Raw genomic sequence first — 18508 nt, 5'->3', positions numbered from 1 at the left:
TGCATCTTTTTAAAATGAAACAATGGACCAAATGTGTGGTTTACAGTGTAGTGTGTTGTGCAATGCATGTTGACAATTACAGGGATCGCTATATTGCCTGTGAATAGTTCATGTGACCTGATTTATGTCTTTGAAGGTGTTTCATGTGTATATTGACAGTGCACATATTTGTGACTTCTTGCATTACTAGGGCCGTATTACCCATAAGGCCTAATCACTTTGTTTTCGCAAAAGCACAGCTCACAAGCTGCAAGTGTGAAAACTGAGACAGTGCACCCTATTACATTGATGGTGCTTTCCCCAGGTCTGCCACTAACTTGCACTGCTCTGGGGCCAGTGCATTTACTTGTAAAACTATGTGGCCTTTTGGAAATCGGTGCTGTGTTACACAGTTCAGGCTGAAGGCTGTCTGCAAATTTATGGGGGATTACAGGACCCCTTGCAGGCAAGTGCAGTGAGTGTGTACAGCCACCTACAAGGGGATGTCTGGGTGTGCCCGTAGAGCCCCCTTTCCCTCTCCAGAGGTGTAAAAGGGAGGACGCTACCAACCAGAATATAAGGTTCTTAAGTATTGCCCGGCGGTGTCGCCTCTTGAACCCACAAGATATTTAACAAATGAAGAGGCAGGCGCTGGAGACTGGAAGGCAGGAAACAAGGTTTTATTTTCTCCGGAGGAGAAACACATCAGTTGGACAGCAGGTATCGTTCTGAGGTGCTCTACCCGCATCTCTGAGGCCTGGCCTCTTATACACAAGTTAATCACTTTATTGCATGAAACACATTCTCGTTAATACTTTGATGTACGAAAAGACATCCTCGGAATCTCCCCTTCAGGTCCGGTCCCACACATAGTTACAGTTGAAGTCCCCACCCCGGTCACAACAGGTGATGATTATCGCGCGGTTGGATATTCCGCCGATTCACGGAATGTGTGGGGTTCGATCGGATCTCGTAGGGTGAGGGCTTTGATCGACCCTAGGGTCCTTTAATGGGAGGAAGCTTCCTACTGTACTGGGGGTAATAAACAGTATCCGCAGAGCCAGGTGGTGGCCTGGGAACGAGGAAGACAAACGGGCACACAGGAAAAAGGGGGTTTGTATCAAAAGGACCTGGGACCATGAAAGGAATGAAGGGAGGTGTCTTGCTGGGAACAGGATGGGATTCCGAGGCAGAGCTGCGCTGAAGAGGGGTTTATGACCCGAGACATGTGAGGGCGAGGGGGTTGTCAGCATGCGGGGGATGCCTGCGAGGCTAGGAGAGGGAGAGAGACGCGCTGGTTATCAGAAAAGGGCAGGGAAGCCATGGTGTTCAAAATGGCAGCTGTTTACGTGCACGAAAGGGTTCGAGAAGAGCAAGAGGGCGCCGATAATGTTGACGGTTTCAGCCTAACTTTCAACAGTCCTCCCTTTTCAACATATCTAGCCAACTTGCTTACTCAATGTCAATTTTCATCAAATTCCTAACCTCGGTATCATACAATGCCCTCACGCGTTCGCTTCCAAAGTCCATAGTTTTGGGGAAAATACAACTTGCACATAAAGAACACAGAGGTGGCAGACATTGAATTCCTAAGCATAGACCACATATTACAACTACAGGAATCAGGATAATGGTGAGCAGTCTCCAGCCCCAGTTCTTAACGGTGTCCCAGAACCAACCACCAAGCGACCATTCTTCTTGTTCTTGGTGGACTTCTGAAGAGAGTCTGTGAAGATGTTCGATGGCTTTGTACACTGAGGGTGAGTTGTCCGGTATGTAGGTACAACAGCTGGACCCAATAATGCGGCATGCCCCTCCACGGTCCGCCAGAACCACATCTAGAACAAGGCGGTTCTGAAGAGCCACCAGACGGACCGCTTGGAGCTCGGCAGTGTTGTTAGCAAAGATACCAGCTGTGATGTTCATGGTTGTTTCAACTGCCTGAGTCAGATGTCGGATGGCACGGCTGTTTGCCATCGGGCCCCAGAGGGGGACGAGTCCTTTCATAGCATCGAGGAACTGCGCTCCTGTTGAGTCGGCTTGCTCAATGTCTTTGGCTCGTTTTTGTCTATGGTGATCCGCTGGGGCCACATAAGTCGGGGGAAGGACGAAGGAGATGAAACAAGTGCCCCCCCAGCCTTTGGGGAGCCAGGTGTAGGCCTTTGTGCCGCAGACGAAGTACATGTTTGGGGATGACACAAAGGATGGTGGATCCGTGGAATCCAAAGTTCTGGTAAAGCGGCAAGCGCTGTGGCCCACCAGCTGTGTCCCAAGTCCTTCTACACACATGTGGCCTGTGACGTTGATGACCGACAGGGCCACAGTCAGAGTGGCAGCCGTTCGTTTCCGCAGATAAGAGAAGGTGGGTCTGGTTGGATTGTTAAACACCTGCATTTCGATTCGTTCCTTTTCAGGGATGTCCACGTGGATTGAGTCGCTGGGGGTCAGCGGGCAGAAGTGTGTCTTTGTTTTGTTCCGCCCGACCCCGTGAGAAAAATGCGCAGCGGTTCTGCTGGAGGTGGCATTGTCCTTATAGCTTTCTTGCAGGAGGATCAGCCAAGCAAGGCAGGAGCCGTGAACAGAGAAAGGTGAAGGGATGAATGGTATTGAATGTCCAGTGGCATGGGGTAGCAACCCACAGATCCAGCAGTTGGTGGCATTGGTGGCAAGATTGTGTTGGTGAAGTAGCTGCACGAAAGAGTTATTCCAAAACTCCTTTCGCCTTTCTCTTAGTTGAGGAGAGAGCGAAATCAGATAATGTTCCTTCATGGTGGTAGGCTGAGCAGTGGTTAGGAATGTTTCGTGAGCAGGTGCATGTTCTTCCATGATCCAGAGCGTGGTCATAAGGAGAAAGCAGAAGAGGATTGTGATGAAGAGTACAATTGTCTTTGAGCTGTGAAGTTTGTCTGTTCTTGGGTTTCTGTAGTGGGTATTTCCTGTTGCTTCCATCATCTTCTTATCTGGCGCTTCCATCATCTTCAAGGTGCTCGGTAGCGGGCAGAACCACAGACTTCGTTTAGTTCTCTCCCGGTGACCCTTGGTTGTGTCTAGGTCACCGTTCTGAGATTTCAACTCGGTCCGTGGCCTACTTAGCCGAAGCTCCCTCCTTTCGACGCAGGAAATACCCTTCTCTGGATGGCACAGTGGGATCAGAGAATTTTGAAAGTTCAAGCGCTTCAGTATCCGGATAGCAGGCCAGTGACGGTCGGTCCTTGTTCAGGAGCTCTTCTTGGTTGTCGATGTTTTCTGTCGTGGCTAGGGTCGAGGAGACCTTCTTGCAGTGGTGTGCATGCAGCCAGTGCCGCTTCCCCTCCACACGAAGAGCCGTCCGGTGGTGATTAACACTTGCCAGGGGCCCGTCCACCGGGGTTCCAAACTCTTCGATCGCTGAAAATTTCGGATCAGCACGAAATCCCCAGGCTGGATGGTGTGGCCCAGACCCCTGGAAGCATCGGGGATGGCCTGCTGCACCTGCTGATGAATGACAGACAGAGTTTCAGTCAATTTATACAGATAATCAGACATTAGGACGTCCGGGACGTCATGAATGGAGGTTGGTTTTGGGGCAGACCAGACACTCATGGGTCGACCGAAGACAACTTCATAAGGAGTTAAGTGATGTCGGGTGGGGGTAGAGCGCATCGATAGTAATGCCAGTGGGAGGGCGTCTGGCCATTTCAGACCCGTGGTAGCCACTATCTGGGCCAGTTTAAGCTTTAGTGTGGCATTGTGTCGCTCAACAAGTCCGGCAGATTGGGGGTGGAAGACTGCATGAAATTTCTGTTTTATGCCCAATCCCTTTAAGATGAGCTGGATAACTTCGGCTATGAAGTGGGGGCCATTATCACTCCATAAAATACGACAGAGGCCGTAACGGGGGAAAAATTCCTTTAACAGTACCTTTGCAGTGGCCATAGCGGTGTTGTCACGGGTTGGATATGCTTCCACCCACTTGCTAAATGCGCACACCACAACAAGTACATATTTTAGGCCTTGGCACCTGTCTAGCTGGATGTAGTCCATCTGCAGGACCTCAAATGGGTGGTTTGGGACCCCAAATCCCCCCCGGGGTACTACAGTTCCTTTCCCGGGGTTGTGTTGCAGGCATATTAAGCATTGTTGGACCAGGCGTTTGGCGGAATCTGGGATTTTATCATTGTGCCAAACTCTGGAGACAAGTTCGATCATGGGGGCTGACCCTATGTGGGCAGGGGAGTGTGCCATGGTCAGTATGGGAATCAGGTATGAGTCAGGTAGCAACCATTTGTTTGTGGCTTTTGTCCGCCAGCAGCCTTCGTCATCTTTCACTCCCACCCGTGTCCATTCAGTCAGTTCGTGTTGTGTGCTAGCCGTTTGAATGTCTCTGATAGTGTCCTTAGCGTCAGTCCAGTTTTCTGCTTGTGACCTGGTCACGTACATACGTGTTGTCGTTCTATTTTCAGCTGTCGTTCGGGCAGTGATGTCGGCTAGCGCGTTTCCCTGTCCAATAATGTCCGTCACCCTTTTGTGTGCCTGGCATTTGATGACCGCAAGCTTTTTGGGGAGAAGGACAGCTTCGATCAAGGCGGAGACTAGATCCCCGTGTAAAATGGGTGTGCCGTGTGAGGTCAAGAATCCCCTCTCCCTCCAAAGGAGCCCGAAATGGTGAACCACCCCGAAGGCATACTGGCTGTCGGTGTAGATGTTCGCTGTGGTTCCTGCTGCTAGGATGCAAGCTCGTGTTAGGGCAATTAGTTCCGCTGCCTGGGCAGATCGTTGCGTGATGCGGGCTGTCTCGATTACAGCTCGAGCCGTGGTGACTGCATAGGCAGCGGAAGTGGTGCCATCGGGGAGTTTGATGCAAGAACCGTCCACCCACAGCTCCCCGTCGGGGTCAGGGAAAGCCGTGTCTCTGACGTCAACCCTACTTCTAGTCTGTTCGTCTGTGAGAGTCACGCAGTCATGTATAGGGTGTACATTGGGATCGTTCTCTGGTAAGGGTAACAGAGTTGCCGGGTTCAGTGTGGTGCATCTTTTCAGGGTGATATGGGGTGCAAGCAAAGTCAGTTCGTATCCGGTCAGTCGTGCGCTCGTCAGGTGTTGCGTCTTGGTTTGGTTCAGGAGGGTGTCAACTGCGTGGGGTACCAATACCGTGAGGGAATTCGAGAGTACGATCCCCTCACTCTGTCGGATAGAGATTGCAGCAGCAGCCACGGCTCGAAGGCAGGCAGGTAAGGCCCTGGCTACAGGGTCAAGAGTGGCAGAGAAGTAAGCGCACGGTCGTTGTCTCGGGCCAGTGGCCTGGGTCAGGACGGACAAAGCGCACCCCTCCCTTTCGTGAGTGTAAAGGGAGAAGGGCTTTTTGTAATCTGGGGTACCCAGGACAGGGGCCGAACAAAGGGCATCTCGTAGTTCAGTGAAGGAGGTCTGACACTCAGGGGTCCAAGGGAGTGGGAAGGGGATGTCTTTACTTAGCAGAGAAAGCAGCGGTTTCACAATGAGGCTAAAGTTTGGTAACCACTGTCGGCAGAAGGAGGTGAGGCCTAGTAGGGAGCGAACCTGTTTCTGGGTCTTAGGGACAGGAGTTTCAAGAATGGTTCGGATCCGGTCGGGAGTGAGTTTCCTTCCTTCTTTGGACAAAAGGTGGCCTAGGTAAGTGACTTGGGGTTGGCAGAATTGCAACTTCTTCTTGGAGACCTTGTGACCATTTTCCGCAAGGAAGTGTAGGAGTTGAATGGTGGCGGTAACCGCTAATGGGGTAGTGTCGGCTGCCAAAAGGATGTCATCGACATATTGTACCAACACCACTCCATCGGGTAACTGGACTTGATCCAGTCGTCGTTTGAGGGCCTGGCTGTAGATGCTAGGGCTTTCTGTGTAGCCCTGGTGTGCTCGGCAAAACCTATATGAGCGGGCTTTTAGGGTAAAGCCGAAGAGATATCGGCTGTCTGGGTGGATGGGGATGGAAAAGAATGCATTTTTGAGGTCGATGACGGTGAAGGTGGTGGCAGTAGGAGGAATCAAAGTCAGGATGGTGGTGATGTCTGAGACCACAGGGTACTGGGGTACCACCACTTTGTTGATCTCTCGGAGGTCGATGATAAAACGGTATGCTTTCTCATCTCCCTCTCCCTGTTTCTTGATGATGGGCAAGATAGGGCTGTTGCAAATGTTGCTAACCACTTCCTCTACCACTCCTGCGTCTATCAGTGACTGGATAATCTTTACCAATGCCTTCTCGCCCTCGGGCGATATCCGATATTGTGGAAGTTTTGGGAGTGTTGCGTCTGGTCGGACAGTAATGTGCACTGGGTCAATCAACATACGCCCTACGTCCGAATCCGTTTTGGCCCACAGATACGGAGGCAGAGTGTCAAGCAGGGATGCGTCAGTGTCGGTGATGGAAAACATGTGTTGGGGAGAGCAATGTCTAAGCAGAACGGGGTTGTCGTAAAGAAACACTCGAACTCCATCTTGAGAACATCTGATCGTCGCTCGGAAGTGTTTTAGTAAGTCAAGTCCCATAATGGCGTCAGGGCTATTGGAGGAGAGCAAAAACGTGGTGTCAGTGGTGTTGTTTTCTACGTCAAAGAGAATCGGGGCAGACAAAGGGTTAGTGGAGGGCGTTCCATCGAAACCTGTCGATGTTATGAGTGAGCCAGACAAGGGTGCCCTTGGAATCAGTCGTTTAGATAACGCACTACGTGTTGCGCCAGTGTCTACCAGAAATGGAGACTTGGTACCCAGGACCTTAGCAGTGACGTAAGGGCCCTGCTGGTCAACATAGAGCTCGACTGGATCCCTCCCTTGCCCTTGGCTGTCCTATGCGAAGTCGTGGGCGTCCTCATAGTCGGATTGCTGATATTGGTTCTGCCTGGGTCGATCAAACGTATTTGGTCTGCCTGATCTGTCGTTAGTCGTGTCATTTGGGGGCCCTCGCTGTTGTCCCTTATTTCTCAGTCCATTTGCTATGTCCCTGGGGTCTCTGTTTTTGATTATTTCCAGAAGAACTTGGCACTTTGATTTCCAATGGCCAGTTCCTTTGCAGAAAGCACACTGGTTCTCTCTAAGGTCTGTGCGTCCACTGTAGGAAGTCAGAGTGCGGTCCTGGGGAAATGTAGTCTTAGGGACGTTCGTCTGGTAGTTTCCCCGATATTGGTCTCGTCCTATAGTCACCCCTTGCAGTTTGGCAATCATCACCCTCTCTTTCAGGTCCTTTTTCTTTTTCTCTGTTGCCCTATCGTTTTCATTTTTCTGATGTTCATAATATTGGGCCATTTGGAGAATAGCTGTAGGTTTGGAGGCTGCCCAACTACTCTCGCTGGCCTGTAGTTTCTGGGAGATCTCCGAAGACAGGCCCTTAACATAATTCTGGACAAACAGATGGTGTCCGGTTGCAGTGGTCATGTCCTGGCCGCTGTAATCGGAGAACACCGTTTCAAACCGGGAGAAGTATTCCGATACATCCTCCTGGGGTTTCTGGCGACAGGCTGTTACTATCGACCAGTCCACTTTCTTTTCTGGAATCAGGGTTTTTAATTTCTCTACGATTTTATCTAGAAGGTCTAGAATGGATTTCAAAGGCTTTTGTCCTGGTCCCCGTTGTTTATCCAGATCATCGAGTTGTGACCAGGTATGTCCAAACAGCTCAAGGTGGTCGACTTTCCGGATTTGCTTCCACACATCAGCTGGTAGACATAACCCGAAGAACAAGTCGATGTCAGCCAGGGTCATAATCGTTGAACCCAGGGCTGTACCCAATTCAGTATAAAAGGCAGTGGGGTTTTTACGTAGGTCGGGCAGAGATTTCCGGAATGTCAGAATCTCTTGCCGGTCCCAGGGCTGGTAGACCCAGTTGTACACTACCCTTCCTTTTGCATCCTGGTGGTTTGCATCATCGTTAGTCCCTGAACCTCGGGGCGGTACCCAGTAAGGGGCAGCCTCTCGTATTGGCATCATGGTGTTAGGTTGTTCAGTTTGAGGTTCGGTTGCTACGGGTGTCGCGGGTTTAGTCCCCGATTCTCGTTCAGTGAGGTGGCGGAAAACCTCAAGCGTACGCGTAAGGAGGTCCGACACATCACACTCGCCCTCTTCCCCGATATCGACCTTCCGGTACAGAGTCGTTAGGTTCTCGGGACCTTTGTCTCGATATCGGTCCTCGTATGCATTCAAGACATGGTAACACAGTCGTACGGTAAAATGTCGTCTGTGACTCCCAGTATATGAGTTAAACACATCCGTGATGTGCTCCTCACCTTCCTTCCTTCCTATCAGTGCTCTTGCTATCCTGTCGATCCCTGCTCGCTCATCTTTGCTTAGTCTGTTTGTTCTTGCAGGGCCAGCCCCTCGAGTCTCAGGGTCGCCTAACGTTGTCGTTGATGCAGTATTTAATACAAAGGGTTCGGCTGGCACAGAGGCCATGGGGGCCGAAGCTGTGGCGGTACTTTCGTTTGCACCTGGGGGTGGTGCGTGCTGCGCTAGGGGTTGGGAAGGGGCATATGGAGGGGGCATGTAGATGATAGGAGGACCTAACAGCAGATCCTCGTTGGCTCGTTGTTTCGCGGGTAAATCAGGGTAGAGCGTGGAGGAAGTTCTAACCGGACACTGGCTCGATGTTTCCATTTCTAGTTTCTGTTTAGCTTTCTCTCTTTCCTTTATCTCTTTTTCTAGTTTCTGGGCGGCTAGGTGGGCTGCTTTTCGCAGCTCTTTTCCCAACCTACTCTCAGTTTTCTTTTTACGTTATTCAGTTTCTTTGCGCCACATGCCGAAACTATCAAGCATAGTGGGTGTTGTCTTGTTTTTACCAAGGGCTGTTTCTAGCGCTTTTATTTTATCATCATCGAAGGATCCTATCAGTGGCCACTGGCTTTCTCGATCCTTTTTCGTATATTTATGCCATAGTTTGCTATAGGCTATAGCGATCAATCCATGCTTCATGAACATGTCCTTATTAGGGGTGCCTTCCAGTGGGGCTGGATGGTCCATCTCTAATAAGCGGTCCGGGCTAAACAGGCTACTAATCAGTGGGGAGAAGACAGACATGACGGCTCGTAACGAGGGACAAAAAGTCAGCACTGCCTATCTTATCACTGTGTGCAAAGACTGGACAGAATATTTCTATTCTACGTTGTTTGCAGGCAGTGAATACCTCATGAATCAAATAACAAAAGACCAATAAATATTCAATGGAGAGAATGAGTAGGTCCGCAAAGATCTGCGTTACCTACCCCTTTCACTATCTGCAAAAAGGGAGGTCTCTTCCCTGTTTGCAGACAGAGAATCTCCAGAAAACAATAGTTTTGCGAACAACAGTTCAGTTTCAAGTAATTATTCAGTGGGGGAGAAAAAAATAGGCACGACGGCTGCCTTACCTAGCCTCCACTGTTTGCAAAGAGAGAGCCTGTTGTTTCTCCGTTTGCAGACAGCGAATCTCCAAATAAATAAAAAGAGCAATACTAGTATTTCCTAAACAATCAAGCAATTATTTCGCAACTTGTCGTGTTTACACGACCTTACCCGGACCGCATGGACAGTTTCTTGTCTTCCGAATCCAGCGCCCGATCGTCCTCTCTTCTCCGTTATCCTCGCGGCACTCCTGATGGTTCCCAGTCAGGACCGTAGATCACTCGAGAGAGGTCTGTTCGGAACCAGTGAAGTTCGGATGATCGGCTGTCAGACGAGGGTCTATCGGACAGGCGCGCTCCCGATCGTTGCAGTCGTTCACTCTGTCGTCAGGACCTCTCCCACTGGATCCACGAGTCGCTGATGGGCCCCACGCTTGGGACGCCAATTGTAAAAGGGAGGACGCTACCAACCAGAATATAAGGTTCTTAAGTATTGCCCGGCGGTGTCGCCTCTTGAACCCACAAGATATTTAACAAATGAAGAGGCAGGCGCTGGAGACTGGAAGGCAGGAAACAAGGTTTTATTTTCTCCGGAGGAGAAACACATCAGTTGGACAGCAGGTATCGTTCTGAGGTGCTCTACCCGCATCTCTGAGGCCTGGCCTCTTATACACAAGTTAATCACTTTATTGCATGAAACACATTCTCGTTAATACTTTGATGTATGAAAAGACATCCTCGGAATCTCCCCTTCAGGTCCGTTCCCACACATAGTTACAGTTGAAGGCCCCACCCCGGTCACAACAGGTGATGATTATCGCGCGGTTGGATATTCCGCCGATTCACGGAATGTGTGGGGTTCGATCGGATCTCGTAGGGTGAGGGCTTTGATCGACCCGAGGGTCCTTTAATGGGAGGAAGCTTCCTACTGTACTGGGGGTAATAAACAGTATCCGCAGAGCCAGGTGGTGGCCTGGGAACGAGGAAGACAAACGGGCACACAGGAAAAAGGGGGTTTGTATCAAAAGGACCTGGGACCATGAAAGGAATGAAGGGAGGTGTCGTGCTGGGAACAGGATGGGATTCCGAGGCAGAGCTGCGCTGAAGAGGGGTTTATGACCCGAGACATGTGAGGGCGAGGGGGTTGTCAGCATGCGGGGGATGCCTGCGAGGCTAGGAGAGGGAGAGAGACGCGCTGGTTATCAGAAAAGGGCAGGGAAGCCATGGTGTTCAAAATGGCGGCTGTTTACGTGCACGAAAGGGTTCGAGAAGAGCAAGAGGGCGCCGATAATGTTGACGGTTTCAGCCTAACTTTCAACAGAGGGCTACCATCAGGGGGCGCACTATCAATGCTCTTCCTGACATATTCTTTGCCTCTGGCCCCACGTCTTTAATATGGCATAGAAGCAGAAGGAAAGGGATTTCCTCATTTGCATGGGGCCACGCACACCTGCACAAGAGAAAAAACCCTCTGCTGATGATTCAGGCACTATAAGTGGTCCAGCCCTAAAGCTTTTTCATGAAGGGCCGCATGAGCATGTGCAATCCCTTCTGGCATTCCAAAGTGCCCCGGGGGTGCACAATGTGTGTGCAAAAGCCCATCGTGCCCCTGTATCACTTATACAATACTGCCCCCGGTTTGAATACGGGGGCACACAAAATTGAATTTTCCCATTGGCTAGCATGTGAAGGGGCCTACTGAGTAATCTTGGAGACAACGCAGGGCTGCAACACAATTTGATGTGTTGTGTTGCGTGAGAAATGCCCATATATATGAAGATGAGCATTTCTTCACACTCTTTGAGATGTTGCAGTTCAAATCAAATCAATCACATTTCCTTTATTCAGTTTTTAAGATACAAAAACCATAAAAGTTCATTGTTTAAAACAGTTATTATAAAAAATACTTAACCAGTGAAATTTTTGTTATTATAAATACATTTAAAAACATAGATAATATTTTCTAATTGCTGAGCGTACCATTCCGAAACTGCAAAAGTGCAAAAAGTCCAAGGTCAAGATAAGGTCAAACGTAACAATTAGATAAAAGATATACAAAGGATATCCTAAAATATATAGCAATAGTTACTTCAGGACACCTATTCTAAATTTGATCTATGTTGTATACAGAGTTTCAAAAATCTAGCCACATTCTTTGCAAAACACTCTGTTTCCAAATATAGAATTGCCAGGAAAGTTGGGCGACATTGTCGCAACCCAAATGATCTTTAATATTGGTACAAGCCACTGTGCCCTTGCTTCCTGATAGAATCTACAGAACATGACCACGTGGTATGTAGACTGTGGGGATGCACCATTGCAAGGGCATAGAGACAATGAGTTTGACCAGTCATTGACCTTAGGGAATGTGACCAGACGATTGAATGTGTTCATTCTAAAATGGATGAGCACAAACCTGTCAAATCCATTCAGTTTAAAGGTCAAATAAGGCAGGATAGTCAAAGTAGTTTGTACCAATAGAATATGTTAGGCTGAGCTTTTAGCTAACTCCGTAGCCAATCGCAATTCTTCCATGTGTGCCAGACATACTTTCTTGAATTTTTTCCTGGAGTTTTTAACGTACGAGAGCCAAGCTATTTTATGTGAATTATCAAGAGCAAGGCAATCACTCATAAGTTCCCTGTTGAAGACTAGTTTTGGCGATGATCAAATTTGGTGCCATAGAAGAAGCGGTGGCAACGACTCTGCCATTGCCCCAGACCCCTGCTCAATAGATCGCCACACTGACACATTTGGCTTGATAGATCTGTATCATTTCTACTGGAGATCTTTTACAAAGCCTAAGTGCAAAATTAACTAAAGCACTAGTAGCCCTAATAAACGACAGTTTCCTGGCCTCTATTGCCTGCCTCCAGGAGCACTTATTATCAATTAAAATTCCAAGATAGGGGTACGCGATAGTGGTTTCCAATTTGGTATGTTGAATGTAAATACTACGTGTTTTCTTATTTCGAACCCCAGCAGTCTTGACAAACTTTTTTTAATGTTGACGTTTAGATCTAGTTTGGCCATATAAGTGTAGTACCTATCGACAGCATGTTGCAGTTCTAAGGGGGTTTGGTCTATAATCACGGTGTCCTCTGCATAGCGTAGAGCGGGAATTGATCTTTTTCTCACACAGGGTAGGTCCTGGGGCCCCTCCAACATTGCTTGTTCTAGCCCATTTGTGTAGAGCGAAAACAAGAAGGGGGCCAGGACTCATCCCTGCCTGACCCCTCTCTCAACTCTGAACGGCGCCGTGAAATCACCCCATTTCCATACCTAACTCTGGCCATTGCATTTGAATACAGTTCTCTCAGAAAATTTAGTAGGGCCGGATCTATTCCCAAATCACTTAGAACCGTCCACACTTTGGAATGACTTACGCAGTCAAAGGCTGCTGACAGATCTACATAAGCCATGTAGAACCCCCCCCCCCTTTGCATTAGTATATTTGGCCATCAATAGAGCCAGGTTAAGAGCTTGTTCTGTAGTGCCCATACCTTCCCTAAACCCAAACTGAATGTCAGAGATAAAATTATTATCCTCTGACCATTGCGTTAGGCGATGAAGAATAATACGTCCCGCTACCTTACCCAAAGAATCTAGAAGAGATATTGGTCGATAGCAGGACGGACTCTGCCGATCACCCTTTTTGAATATTGGGACCAATATGGATTTAGACCAAGACTCAATGAGGCCAATTTCGCAGGAAGCTAACAGGACCTTTGTAAGTATTGGAGTCCAAAGGTCCATGTTATACTTAAACATGTCCACAGGAACCCAATCGGGCCCTGGTGCCTTCCCCCCTTACTAGCCTTTAAGGCGGTCTCTACTTCTTGCATTGTAATATCAAGGGGAATAGGGAAAGATGTGGGGCTAAGCGTTGGATTTACCCTATCACTTTCACTTGATGAAATTCCTTCCTCCATCGTTGTTCCAAATATCTGAGAGAAATGGTCTATCCATGTTGATTCGTCTATGGCTACTTATATCTTGGGTGTCTCCCTATCCTTATTTAAAAATGGTGTTTTAACAATTTTCCAAAAGGTCGTACTATCCTTTTCAGAGCAACTTTTATGTAATTGGTCCCATGCTTCATTTTTTAATTCGAGTTTCCTTGTTTTTATGGCCGTATTATACGCTTTTCTCGAGCGCTATTTCTTTTTTGTCTCTTCTTGATTTATGGAGGGAGAGCTTTAGGTCAGAGTGTGCCTTTGTACAAGTACCGTTAAACCCTCCCTTAGATATTCCCGAATGTTTCAGTTGTACAGACAAAGCATTATTTATTGTTCTTACTATGGCCTCAAAGCTTGGTAAAATCTCCCGGTGAGAAGAGGAGTCATACAGACAGAACTCTATCGAATCAAGGGAATTGTTTACCACTACAGCTGTTATATGTGATGGATTGATTTTGACCCATTTGAGCGAGTATCCGTTTAACCTATCAAGGATCAGATTATCTTGTCTTAGTATTCGCGAGCTATCCTTCCTTTTGCATGCATTAGGATTGGTTAGCTTTAGACTATTCGAAAAATTGTCACTAATAGCATTAATATGAGTTTTAAAATTTAGAAGGCGGGACGCAGCATTTCTAGATAGAAATATAAAATCAATTATAGTGCTTGCCCCCCTACCATTGAAGGTCTGGGTCAGCGGAACCTGTGGTACTACTAGTTTGTTTGCTATAGTAAGTTCTAAAATCAAAAGAGTTTCATTTAGGCAGTTCCCAATTATTGTGTGGGGAAAGTGAGTCAAATTATTACCGTCCTCGTCAACCAAACCACAATCTAAATCGTTATTATGCCCACACGGGGATGGATTGAAATCACCACCCCAGATTACCGACACATTTTTAGCGTTCTGATATTTAAAATCCAGCAAGGTGGACCGAATCTCTTTCAGTACAGGGATCAACTGCACATTGTAAATGTTAATATAAAAGTTAACCAGGAGATAGCTATCTTGTTTGCTAATTCCCAGAGAAATTATTTGATAGTTTGGCTCTAATTTAAGGGGTACTATATCTTTAAAATCTAAGAGGTTATATATAAACGTTATCAAACCACCTTTAGCTCTCCCAGATGTGGTAGGGGTAGCAGTAGAAAAATAAGTCTTGTAGCCCCCCAGGTGGATAGCAGAGGTGATCCAAGTCACCTTAAATTTAGTGGCAAATTTGAGCCATGCATCGTTATCGATTTTGGTTCGCAGTCCTGCTACGTTCCAGAATACGATGTGGAGCCCTGACTCATCCCAATATCCCCTCTCAGGCGAACCCAATATCCCCTCTCAGGCGAACCCAAGTTATCGGTGCTCTTGAAAAGTACTATATTAGCCAGTTGTGTTCCCAAGTTATTGGTACTCTCGGAAAGTACAATATTGTCCAGTTGTGTCACATCCCCGGTACCCGTCTGTTCCTGTAAAACGTTCTTAGATGGCATGGAGGCTGTACTATTATCCGGATGGGGAAGGTGATAGTCCTGAAAGTTAGGGCTCTCTATCACAGTATGGGATTTCAAAATGTGAGAGAAAGGCATCGTAACGTGAGAATCAAATTCACCCCGTACCTTATATTTCCCTTGTTGGACAGTTTTCATTTTGTTCAGTCAATCTGTTTCCTCCAAACCCGATAGAGCACTAAACATATTAGTTATTTGAATATTATAATGATTTCCATGATGGGGACCATACGTATTAGTGTTAAAATTAGTGTTGATGTTATTAACGCGATCATCCCAGGTATAAGGTAAATAGAAAAAGCCATAGCTAATGAGTTCCTACTTTCTGCCCAGAGTATGTTCTTCACTAATTTTGGGGTTTTGAATGTAAGAACAATACAGTCACCAGGAAAGATCTTACCGCGGGACTCAACCCATTGTACCCTTCTTGCCATCTTAATCTTATTGAAGAGCTGGTGTGTTAGTCCTGTTCTCTCACCCAACCAGTAAAGTGATTTATTCTTTAATGAATCGCAGTTTTCTTTTTGCAATGGGGCTAATTTTGGAACATTTGTTAAAACTACTACATACGGAGTCACCTCCGGTGGCAGGTGTAGGTGCTGGTCTGTTTGATGCTTGTCCAGTTGGTCTCTATGAGAGATAGGTCCAGAAATTAAATTACCCTGTGATTGTTGGAGAGGAAATTTGGATCTGTTAGTGGTTCCTGTAATTATGCTGGCCCTGTGCTCATTCTTTGATTCTGCAATGGATGGAGAATTCAGGGTGCTCCTCTGTAGGTGGAAATCTTTTCCTATCATATGAGCGTTATTTGGGAGATCGGGCTGCTTCACTGCGTTTGGTGTCCTGGGATCTAAATCTATGGTATGTGAATGCCTAGTTGATATATTATTGCCTGTATCCAAATCAGGGATTATCATATCTCTAGGATTAGCATTTTCGGGGCTTCTTAGGATACATTTTTCAATCTGAGCTAATCTATCTCCCAGTTGATCTAATCTGACTCGTAGATAAAGATCCAATCTTTCCACTAGGGTCGTTAGATTCCTTATTTCAATAGAATTGTTTTAACTTTTTCTGTTAGTCTCTTCCTTCCCCCTATAAGAACCTTTTCTGGTCCCCACTCTCTTCTTCCCTTGCTGACCCTGTTTTGTCACTAAAAGTGGGGTAGACTTTGGATGTTTTTTAGAACCCTGACCCTGACCCTGATCACCCATTTTTTTCACACCTGGAACCGGGTTCTTTCGCTTCTTCTCGGGAGGCAGCGTCGAGCAATCCGAATCACTCGACATAATCTCTTCTGAAATATTCTGTGCACACCCAGTTACGGCTAGTTTTGATTTTGGGGTGCCACCCGAGGGTTCCAGTACCTTAGGCTGATCCGGGACTTTGACAGAGCCTGCTTCCAGTGGTTCTACCACAGCTGATATTTGCTTGTTTAATGCACCCATGGCCCCCTGTGAGATAACTTAATAGTGTTTGTTGTGTGTCACCCGATGCTCGTACCAAATCTCCCGTCTTGGGGCTAGGCATCTTCCTTTTACCCATGACCCTGATGAACAATCAATTCAGTGAGCAGGATCTATTGTCTACAAATCAAATCTGTACTTCCTGTAGCCTACAGTTGTCACTCGTTAGGCAAACCCACAATATTTTGCTGGCTAGTTAAGGGGATCAAATTTGGGAGGATAGAATAAACTACTCACACTACTTTTTCTCTGCATGCATGACAGTTTAATGTTCACAATTACAATATGAGCAATCAGCTTCACAATGGAAATAATTGTTCCTTACTGTCAATTCTTCTTAAATATAATCCTGCAGAAGGGCTCAGAGAGTGGGACCAGCCTAGCCTCAACCAGCCGCTGACGGGCTTGGCGCTGTGGGAGGGCCGAGGCGTTTTTAAGCGCCTCCTGGCGCTGTTGCTGACACTAAAGATTTGCGCCCCAGGGACTCTTGGAGATGTAGTCCCGGCGCGGTAGGTGAACGTTGCAGTCCTCACAACATAGACTGATCACTGGCGGCAATGGCAGCAAGACGTGGTAGGTGGCGGCAGCAGAACAGCAAAGGGAAATCCGGAGATGAGTGACCCAGCAGCAAGAATAGTATCCCGCGCTGCAGGAGGGCCGAGGCTTATTTAAGCACCTCCTGGCGCTGTTGCTGACACTAAAGATTCGCACCCCAGGGACTCTGGGAGATGTAGCCCTGACGCGGTAGGCGAACGTTTCAGTCCCCACAACACGGACTGATGGCAGCAATGGCAGCAAGACGGGGTAAGTGGCGGCAGCAGAACAGCAAAGGGAAATCCGTAGGTGAGTAACGCAGCAGCAAGAATAGTATCCTGTTGCAGTTCAGCAGCCTGGCACCAACACAGGCACCCTCGCACCATTGATTGTAAGAAGGATTGTTTCTGTGCAGGAAGGGAAATATTCCTGCACATTAACAAGCTCTGAGGAAATGTCCCTATTTCTATGTGTGCTGTAGAATGCAGCACACATAGCTTGAGGAAATGACAATGTCACAGACATATTTCTTTCATCGTTACGCCATCCTCCATTATGAGTGGTGAAACCACCCACTACCCTGGGCTACAAATCTGGGGAAATCTAGTAAAGCATGCTGCCCATGGGTGGATGCCCATGTCCCCCCTGGAATTGCATCCAGCATAAAATGTTACGCAATGTAGCACAAGCCACTGACTTGCATCACCTTCACCTCTAGAATTTAGAATGTGAAGTGCACAGTACTTACAGAATGTATGTGGGATTACAAAGGTGAAGAAAAACACCGTAAACTGAAACAGTGATTGAATCCCGTTTGAAATGCTGATTGGCAACCTACAGTCATTGATGTTTATTTTTTGTTTATGCAACATTTCTCTGTGTTGATGTTAGTATGCATTCCACTATTGTTTATTTATTGCTTCATATGAGAATGTAACCCCTGAAGAAGGGCACAGCCCGAAATGCAATGGGATTGAAGTAATGACTATAGAATAAATGAATATTTTTGTTACTGATGTCCTAACTACATATATTCTTCGATGAATATCAATGTATTATCAGCGATGAATAAAAGACAGAGATAACCTACCATTAAAGAATTCTCATTTAATTTACCTAAAGGAATTCCAGGGACTTCCCTATTAAAGTGTGAAAGAGAGGGCACAACAGACTTATAATTACTCCTAAATTCAGAAGGTAATCACCTGGAGCACCCAACATAGTTAAGCAACTCAGATCACAGTATTTTTTAGTAGCTTTTCAGGAGTTCATTGTCAATATGTTTGTATTAGAAGAAGGCATTGTTCAGACTCCTCACTGAAGGCAATATGGGAATTGCAGTTAGGGTTTAGACTGACAAATGCAAACACTACCTTTTTCCACAATAACAAATTCACCTCGCCACACTCTATCACCCCAACCAAATTTTTCTGCTAAGAAAAAACTATTCATACAAAAATGCTTTCTGATGCCTGTCACAGCTCACTACATTAACTATGTAATTGCAATCTACCATTTTCCCACTCTGTAACAAATCGCCCTAACTCATACTGGAAACAAAATCAAACAGCTGTGACATCACATTTGGAACACAAATCAGATCCTTTTATGTAACAACGTCTATAAAATGAGTCATGCCAAGGTGTGCTCCAACCTCTCTCAAATACCACATAATCATATTAAACATTTCCAGTAGTACAAGTTACAATGGATTATTCCATGTCACTTGAATTAACATATACCTGCA

This window comes from Lissotriton helveticus, chromosome 4_1 (genome assembly GCF_964261635.1).
Source record: "Lissotriton helveticus chromosome 4_1, aLisHel1.1, whole genome shotgun sequence".
In the NCBI taxonomy this organism is placed as follows: domain Eukaryota; kingdom Metazoa; phylum Chordata; class Amphibia; order Caudata; family Salamandridae; genus Lissotriton; species Lissotriton helveticus.
This window is presented reverse-complemented; position numbering follows the sequence as displayed.